Source organism: Canis lupus, unplaced genomic scaffold, assembly GCF_011100685.1.
Source record: "Canis lupus familiaris isolate Mischka breed German Shepherd unplaced genomic scaffold, alternate assembly UU_Cfam_GSD_1.0 chrUn_S618H780, whole genome shotgun sequence".
Lineage (NCBI taxonomy): Eukaryota > Metazoa > Chordata > Mammalia > Carnivora > Canidae > Canis > Canis lupus.
In genome coordinates this window covers 26,293-35,783 of record NW_023331559.1, presented here as the reverse complement: position 1 = coordinate 35,783, position 9,491 = coordinate 26,293, and the positions used below count along the sequence as shown (strand labels likewise).

The following is a 9,491-nucleotide window of genomic DNA, read 5'->3' as shown; positions in this document are numbered from 1 at the left end:
ACAATAATAATGTATAATTTATGTCTCTCATATTACCTTCCCATCACTGTGCTTACATTATTACATAAATTAGTTTAATGTATCTGACATTCATCAGATAATTTAAGCATTTGTTCTTTTGTCTCTGTCTCCTGCTTGCAGGCTTCTAGGCTGGAGATCATGGCAACCATCGTGGCACTGATTTGTGGGAATGCTGGCAAAGTTATGGAAGACTTTCCTGACATTCATGGAGGAGATTGACTTTCTGTGTGAGCAGCTGGGTCATAGGGTATAGACAGCCACGGAAGAAGCACTTGTCTCTGGGGTAAATAGCAAAAATGGTCATGGATTCTTCCCACCCCAGTATGTACACCCCCATGCAACAGGACATTGGAGCTCCTCCTAACAGAAACAAGGCCTATTTCTCCACACTTTGAGCCCGGGATTGACCATTGGCTTTGGCCACAGAGGCATAAGTAATCTTATGCACAGTGACGTTCCCTCTTGCTACTTCTGGAAACATACACTTGCCATCATGTGCATGAGCCCCGAATAGCCTGCTGGAAGATGAGACCCATGGCCCCGTGATATTCTTTACCCCTGCTGATGCACAGCCAATTGCCAGACATGTCGAGTGAGGCCATTCACTGCTCGCTGACTACAGCCACATGGATGAGCCCAGCAGAGGCCTAGAAGAATTAGCCAGCAGATCCCAGTCCAAGTGCTGACCCATAGAGCTTTGAGCTAATGCATGGCTGCTATTTTAAGCCAGAAGTTTGGGGTGATATGTAACACAGAAAAATGACAGGGGGCTGAGGTTGATTGGTAGGAAGGTCCTACTTATTGTCGTTGGAGAAAACGAGGTATTTCTTGAGTTCCTGCTGTACATCCAGCCTGGGTCACTTATGTATATATTATCTCCTTTGGGCCTCACACAAGGTACATGATTTCCATTGTGAAGTTGGCACTGTTATGATCCTCATGTTATAGTCAAGGAGACTTGAGATTCAGAATATTTAGGTTACTTTCCCAAAATCACAGAGCTAAAGAGTGGTAAAGCTAGGATTTCAACTTAGTTGCCTACACCTTAACCCTGATTTATTGGGATCTTTATTTTTTTTTTAAGATTTTATTTACTCATGAGAGACAGAGAGAGAGAGACAGAGAGAGACAGAGAGAGACACAGGCAGAGGGAGAAGCAAGCCCCATGCAGGGAGCCAGACGGGAGACTCAATCCTGGGACTCCAGGATCACGTCCTGGGCTGAAGGTGGCGCTAAAACCACTGAGCCATCGGTGCTGCCCTATTGGGATCTTTAGAAGGAGGATAAAAGTTTGAAGCAATTATTTCTGAATTTGCATTTTTTGCCCTAGTGAGGGACATCTATAAAGCAACCCTCAGAGTTTGATGAGAGTCCAAGAAACATGAGTACAATGTTTGCCATTTGCAAGGCTTCCTCGCTTGTATTACCTTATTAATTAATTAACCTAGCCTTGTGGAGTCGTAGTCATGTCCCCCTTTTTTTTCCCCAGAATAGATTTAGAGACATTGAGGAATTTGCCCAAAATAAACAGGGAACCCAGGATGTGAACTCATAACTCCTAAATGCAAACTCTATGCTTGCTTCCTGAAGCCAACTCATCTCCTTCCTAGTTTTTCTAGGGGAAACCTCAGGCTGGATGCTTCAACCAACAATGATCTCATACCTGACAGAAATGAAGACAGTAGATTCGGAGATATCACCTGTGTGCAAGGGCTCCACATGAGGCTTTGGTAGGTTGCAGAGACAGACATGGTTTAGGTCCCCTTCCTTGCTCTCTGGCTTGGGAGGCAGCACTCCACAGTATGTAATATCTGGGTCTATGCAGTACTCTTGCATGGTGAAGTGTCCTCACATGATCTGGTATATTGGTGCCTTCTTTTCAAGTGATGCTAACACATGTCCACTTAAATAAATCAACATGTCCATTTTCAAAGTCAACGCCTGTGTCCCATGGGGTGCCCCATGGGATCCCCTCCAAAGTGCATCCCTCTGTCTTCATGTTCACAAGTGTTAAGAAGCAGTCAAATTTCAAACTAAAATGTCCAGTATTGGCCAAGATCTGGAGAAGCTGTAGAATTGGTACATTGATAGAAATTTTTCTCGAGGGCAATTTGGATTATGTAACAATATCCTCAAAGTATTCATATATTTGACCCTCAAATTCTAGGAATTACCTACCATGAAGATGTGCAAAGATTTAGTTATAATATTTTTTACGATGATAACATTTAATTGAAAAGAACCTAAATGTCCAATAATAGTTATTGGTTAAGTAAAATGTCCACATACTGCACTGTTCACCAGTCAGTTAAAGTGATGTCGTAGATTGGGGGTGCTCAGTGGGTTAAGCATCCGACTTTTGATTTCAGCTCAGGTCATGATGTCAGGATGCTGAGACTGAGCCCTGCAGCAGGCTCTGCACTCAGCAGGGAGACTGCTTGACATTCTCTCCCCCCTCCCCCCCACTGCTCACTTCTCTCTTTCTCAAAAAAATAAGTAATGCAGTAGGTGACAAAATGAGGGATCATGAAGGAAAAGGTAGATAATAAAAATAGATCGTATTGCGGTATAAATACACCATGTAAACAAAGTATATACGGAAAAATTCTGCAAGGTTATACAGCCAACCCCCCCTTATCTGTGATCTTGCTTTCCACAGTTTCAGTTACCTGTGGTCAATCTTGGTCTGGAAGCAGAGGATCCTCCTTCTGACATACAGTCAGAACATCATAGTCACCTAACACTACATCACAATGTCTACGTCATTCACCTCACTTCACCTCAATCACGCAGGCCTCTATCATCCCATGTCATCGCAAGAAGAAGGGTGAGTACAGAATAAGCGATTTTGAAAGAGTGACCACATTCATACAACTTGTTACAGTACGTTGTTATAATTTTTCTATTTTATTATTACTTATTGTTATGAATCTCTGTGCATAATTTATAAATCAAACTTTGGCATAAGTATGTATGTATATATATATATATAGGAGAAATGTCATTGTATAGGGTCTGGTACTATCTGTGGTTTTCAGCATCTACCAGGGGTCTTGGAATATATCTCTGCCTATATCCTGAAGTATTAACAATGTCTATTTTGGGGGGAGGGCATTTAGGAAATTGGGAGTATTTCTTATTTTTTTCCTGTATGTTTATTTGTATTTTTTTCATTGGCGGCTTAATGCTTTTGTGGTAAAAAAAAAAAAAAGAGAGAATGAAAGTCTTAATAAACAGCATTTAGCAGTTTAAATAAAATTTTCATAGCATGTTTACCAAAACCTAGAAATTTGAGTGGTACCCATGCATGAGCCTTAAATTTGAGAAAAAAGTAGACACACAATTTGAGAAGGGAGGGATGGGAAAAATGCTATCAGGATGTGGGTACCACTCTCCCATTTGTTATGCTCCCATCTCAAAGCTATGTGGAATTCTTACTCATAGAGCTCATGTTTTCTTTATTTTGATTCAAAATATATCTAATACGAAGAAGAAAGGCTTTGGTGTCCAGATATAGGCTCAGATCCTACCATTCTGCTACCTGAATGATACTGGGCAAGTCACATCGACTCTCTAAGTGTCCATTTCTTTATCTGTAAAGTGTGAGTACACACCCTAGCTTGCAGCGATGTTGAGAGAATTGAACACACTTTGGGTAAGGACCCAAGCATAGTACCTGATGCATAGGAGATGCTCAATAAATTATTATTATTGTTATTATTATTATTGTGTGAAGGTTTCAGTATTATTATTGCATAAAGGAACCCGACAGTATGGATACTATGTCCATTTTTTTTTTCTCATGGGCAAACTGAATCAGCAATAGAAACAGATCTTTGCAGGATCCCCAGGGCAATAAGAGAATGCTGGCTGCCTGCTGACCCAAGACTTCATCTCCTCCTTGGCTTTTTTTTCCATCACCTACATTACCCATTCCCCACCCAAATGCAAAACTCTGTTTGTTTTGCATTACTTTTTTTGTTTGTTTGTTTTGCATTACTTATTACAGAGCAGTGGCCTTTTCTTTTTTCTTTTTGTTTTAGAGAAGGAGAGAGAGGTCGCACAAGTGCATATATTCGGAGAGAGAGAGAGGGGCAGAGGGAAAGAGAGAGTCTTTGCAGGCTCCACACCCAGCGCAGAGCTCCACGTGGGGGCTCGAGCCTACAACCCTGGGATCATGATCTGAGCTGAAATCAAGAGTCCAACGCTTAACCGACTGAGCCACCTAGGTGTCCCACGGATTCCTTTCACAGGCGGGTGGGGATTATCATCCTGCATGTGTGGCAAAGTGCATCATTCACCCTCAGTGTAAACACGGCTAGAATGAGGCCTGGGGCCGGCTCCGCACACCTGTGCTGGTGGCAGATGTTGGTGATTGATCATGATACCCTTTCCTACTGAGCCCGGGCACGATCGTGAGGAGTCTTCTCAACACGGCGTTTTGTTCAACTCTTGCCAATTGATCCGAAGTTGCAAACAAGATGAAACCAGCTTGTGTTTTTTTGGATAAAAACAGGGGTGGGGAAGGGGAGGCCAGGGCTGTGGCTTCCCCTGTTTCGACCTCCTGTTCTCTTCAGGGAGATTAGGAGAAGTGTTTTTCCTCTCATTTTCTTCATCAATTTAGAGAAGTCCTAGGGTTAGATCAGGGCTGGTGATAGATTTCCTCTTGTGAGTCTACTTTGATGAATTAGTAACTCAACAAAGAGTATTTTGTGCAAAAGTATTCCGAGGCTGCATTTGGCCTTGGCTACTGTGGTGCTGTGGCAGGCCAGGGACGCCTCCCTTGGCGTAGAGGGGGTTGGGCGACAGCAGGTGTGCCAGGTGTTTGCCATTCCTAGATTGGATGGTTTCTAGTAGCTCTAAATTTCTACTTCTCTAGGAAACTGAGGGCCAAGGGCAAAGTGACTGGTCCAAATGAGTTTGTGGCAAAGCCAGGACTGTGACCTGGGGTTCAGCTCCCTGTCTGGGACTTTTTCACAAAGACTGAAACCTGACATCAAGTCTGGGCAGCAAGAGTGATCCTCAAGAGGAAATACGAGCCCTGGGTGAAGGGGCAGTGCCAGTCCTTCCTTCCCTGGGACTGAGCCTGGCTGTCCCAGGAGGGCCCCTCTACTCCGCCCCCTAGCCCCAACCCTAGCCCTGGCCTCTGGAGCTGGGGACCCAGGGGCTCTTCCATGCTGCCCAGGACTTGTTTCTGGGTCCTTCCTAAATGGCTTGAGGAAGTAAGTGATTAGATTCCAGGCCTTTCCCCTGGGGTGGGGTTGGTGGGGGGAGGCATTTCCCAGAGTGGGGCTTTGGCTAGGCAGGGGGCTCAGCTTGAGAGCTACCAGCGAGCAGCAGGGACTCCTTAAATATGCAGCCCGAGCAGATGCCTTTGATCCGTCCTACAGAAGCAGCCTCTCCCTGCTGAGCCAGTGTGCCTGTGGGCCTGAGGGGGGCATGCAAATGAGGGCAGGCCGGACCCCAACATGAGCATGGTGCATGTACTTGTGTGCGCACACACAGGTACCGCCACAGGGTCACGAGTCTTCACATGTCTGCATATGTGTGCCCGTGTCTGTGCGTGGGAGTCAGTCGGTGTGTGCCCTTGGGTACACCATGTGGTTCTGTTGGGCTGGGCACACGTCTGCTCGTGGTTCATCCCAGCTATCTCTGTAACACAATGGTCTTTTCTGCCCAGCCATACCCACTTGGGACAACTGATTCAGAGCGTTACTGCTGGAGCCACCACTGGAGCGCGATCCGGTCCTGCCTCCTGGCTCAATTCAGTGTGTCAAGGGATGAGTCAGTTCTACTCACCCGGTCACACAGGTGGTCAGGAGATGGTGCGGTAGGTTGCATCGCTGCTCAAAACTTTCACTGTCTCCTCCCCACACTGGTGTCAGGAATGGAAGAATGACCTCCTTTGGCCAATGGAATGAGAGCCTGGGTGACACATACCACAGTAGGACAGAAGTTCTGAGAACCTTTGCATGACTTGCCATCTCTTTCCCTCCTTCCCTCAGCCATGTGACATTCAGATAAAGGCTATTTTATCATCCCGAGTCCCAGAAAGGAGATACCGTGGAGAGAGAGCCATAGTCAGTCCACGAATATATGGCACAAGTAAGAGCAAATCCTTCTGGGAGTCAACTTTGGCCATCTCAGGGGTTAGGATGCAGCCTACCCTATCATATGCTAACTAAACCAAATGGGCATGGGAGGCAATCGTCACATCCCTTGGACTTTTGGTCATAGAACCAGAAAACACTTGTAGCAATTTCCATCTACTGTATCCATGGCCAGGGGTCAGGGCATGTGCTACCTGCTTCCCATAAGTGGGTAAAAGTCTTATTTCCCACATTTGGCTCCACACATGCTTTTCGTGAGAAATTGGCACAGAGGGAGATAGAGTCCAGAAGAACAGAGACCGCAGTGGGTGATGAGCTTGATGAAGTCCGTGGTCCTGGGTTTAGCTCTTCTTGAGGCCCAGCCACATCCTTGCTCTGCACCCAGCTTTGAGGTTCTACTCCGTGATTCTTTAAGCAATAGATTCCTCTTTTAACTAAAGCCAGTGTGAGTTGGACTTTTGTCACCCGCAACAAGACTCGAATGTAATACGCATGCGTCTGTACGCCTATATATGTGCGCGTATCACACTGCTATGTTTGCATGTGTATTTGTGCATATTCATATATGTGCCAATGTTTGTGGAAGGCGTGTGTCTGTGTGTCTCTGTGTGGCCTGGTAACCCTATGCGGCCATCTAGGTACGTTTGTGGCACGTGGGTATGTGCATAGGTGCGCCCACACGCAGTAGGTGTTAGTGTTTTCTGAGTAAGTACCCTGTACTGTAAGGGAATGTGGGCCTGTTGGCCGCACAACCAGTGACTTCGGAAGGACAAGGTGGGGAGGAGGGATCGGGTCTTCATGGAGGTGTTCTGCTGGGACATCTCTGGTGTCCTCGGACTCTGGGTAGGGACCACTCCTTACTTTCATTCCTCTCCAAAGGGTTTGCACACTGCTGTCACAGGTTGCTCCTTGGGCTTCAACCTGGCTGCGCTTTTATCAAAAAAAAAAAAAAAAAAAAAAGAAGAAAGAAAGAAAGAAAGAAAGAAAGAAAGAAAGAAAGAAAGAAAGAAAAGAAAGAAAGAAAGAAAGAAAGAAAGAAAGAAAGAAAGAAAGAAAGAAAGAAAGAAAGAAAAAAGAAAAAAAATAGCCCAGGCCTGCCCAGCCAGTCTCTGGTGGTGTTGGAACAGCCACGATGGAGGCCCAGGAAACCCCATGGTTTCGGGAGGTGTTTCTGGAAGATCACTTAGGTCCAGAGTCAGGAGGGCTGATGTCACTCCCAGCCACCTGCTGAGGCTCGGGGTCAGGTGTTTATTGCTGTAACGAGGAATTTTAATCAGCAGACTTTCTGGATTTGACTCCGGCGGTTTTGTGATTAGGTGGTTTGACAGAAACTTGGGGCTTGATTTTTGCTGTTTGCACTTTATTGTCGTGTGTTAGGAAAGTATTTTGAACTGCTGAGGTGGAAAGATTGAAGAGACAGCGGTGAAGGGCAGTGGCGGCGGGATGACAAGGTTGCTACAAAGAAGGGAAGCGTCGTCCTCGGGGGCTCTCTGAGTGAGACCCAGGGGCTCCTGGGGCTTCAAGGAATGTTAGCGATCAGCTGATCCAACTGCACCCCTATGCTCAGATTCCCTCAGTAAATATGAATTGTGATGACTGCAACAATAGCTACTCCACGTTGAGCACCCGTTAGGCTTACAGGACATTGTTCTAGTCGGGCTTGATAGGGCACAGGGAATAGAGACCCACCCACGATAGCTCTTGTCTCCTCTCCTCTCTTCTCCTCTCCTCTTCTCTCCTCTCCTCTCCTCCCCTCCACTTGCTTGCTTCCTTGCTTCTCTCCCTCCCCCTCCTCCTTCCTTTCTCCCCTTCCTTCCTGTCCCTCCCTCCTCTTCCTCCTTCCCTCTTTCCCTCTCCCCCTCCTCAGTGCTAACTATTAGGAGCTCTTTATTAATACTGAGCCTTCACTTACATCTTTTGTTCTTCATTGGTCTCTTGGGTCAGTACCAAACACGCCCAAACCTCCTTCTATGGGACTACTCCGCAGGTCTGCGAAGTCAGGTGTTGTGGCCTCCAGATGGTGTCTTCTCCAGACCCTATAGCTTCAACTCTGTTGTTCCAAGCCCCCCTCCCTATCCTGTTTTCCAAATCCAGCCTGTTGAGTTCTCTCTTCAAAGATGGCTTCCAATTCTTGACCCTTTCCTCCCTTGTGGGGTGTGATAAGAGTTTGGCAGCCACCCAAAGATGAAAGCACCCTTCAGGAAAGACTTGTGATGCCCCAGTTGTGTCCCTGAGATGTCTCACAGTCCAGTAGGGCCTCTGTGAAGAACAGTCCCTGAAGCCACTGGAGGTCTCGAATCCAGCTGAGATGACCAGTCATCATCAGGCCTGCAGCGTTCAGTGCAGCTCGATTAATTTGGGCAAACCTGTGAAGCATGGATTTTTGGAGTCGAGCAGACCTAAATTTGGCTCTGGGTCCATCATTTTTTAGTTGCTTGATTTAGTGTTAAAGAGCGATCACTCTGAAGTCCAGTTTTTCCCCCATTTGATTTAGGGAAGTCATACCTGACTCATGGGTTTTCCACAAGGGCTAAATGAAACCACATGTATGAAACTCTTGGAACACTGCTATAGCCAACCCACCATTCATTCATCCATTCTATGAGCTAAGAGCTTTGGAGATTCACTGGGAGACAGACAGGGTTCTTGCACTCACAGAGTTTCGAGTGGCACGTACAGGCCCTGCACTCGGCAAATATTTCCCTGCCAGCCTCCCACATGCACCTGCGTGCAACTGGGTGTGGGCAGAGCTACAGAAATAAAACCCAGCAACTTCTTTCAAGGAGCTGAGGTCTCAAGGAGCAGCGCTATGTCACTGGGGGGTTGGGGTGGGGGCCGGCCCAAGTTTTCAAGCTCCCATTTAAGTTTGATACCAAGACCTAGAAAGAAACTAAAACCCTTGGCCTTCTTAGTGACTGGAATGCTGATAGAAGACAATGGCCCCAGCTGGAGCCAAGGCAGCCTGTAATTACAGAAACCTAATTCTTCAGAGAGTCCAGCAGAGAGAGAACCTGGATTGGGAAGAGTAGATATCTCCTTCAAAATATTATTATCTGAATTAATAGTAGGGTATTTTTTGTCCATGTGCTGTGGTCTGTGTCTCTTCCTAGAACATACGCTCTGGAGATCTGGCTCCCTGCATGGAGTCTGCTTCTCCCCCTGCCTGTGTCTCTGTCTCTCTCTCTCTCTGTGTCTCTCATGAATAAATAAATACAATTTTTTTTAAGAGTACAGGGAGACGGGAGAGGGTGCTTCTGGGAACAGTTTACTATGGTGGAAACACAAGGTCTCAGGCGGGGAAGGGTGAGAGAGGAGGACAGATCAGTAGCAATCCATGGTCCGAGAGGAATATTTCACTCT

The 9,491-nt window shown here is 46.3% G+C and overlaps 1 long non-coding RNA gene across 1 annotated transcript in view; it reads left to right on the top strand.

Moving 5' to 3' along the window:
- The first annotated feature begins 1,646 nt into the window (after window positions 1-1,646).
- LOC119879317 overlaps window positions 1,647-9,491 on the top strand; it is a 30,374-nt gene continuing 22,529 nt past the window's right edge. Inside the window, exons 1-2 of the long non-coding RNA XR_005387457.1 lie at window positions 1,647-1,751; window positions 2,681-2,848. This is a non-coding gene — a long non-coding RNA (uncharacterized LOC119879317). The remainder of the gene's footprint in view (window positions 1,752-2,680; window positions 2,849-9,491) is intronic.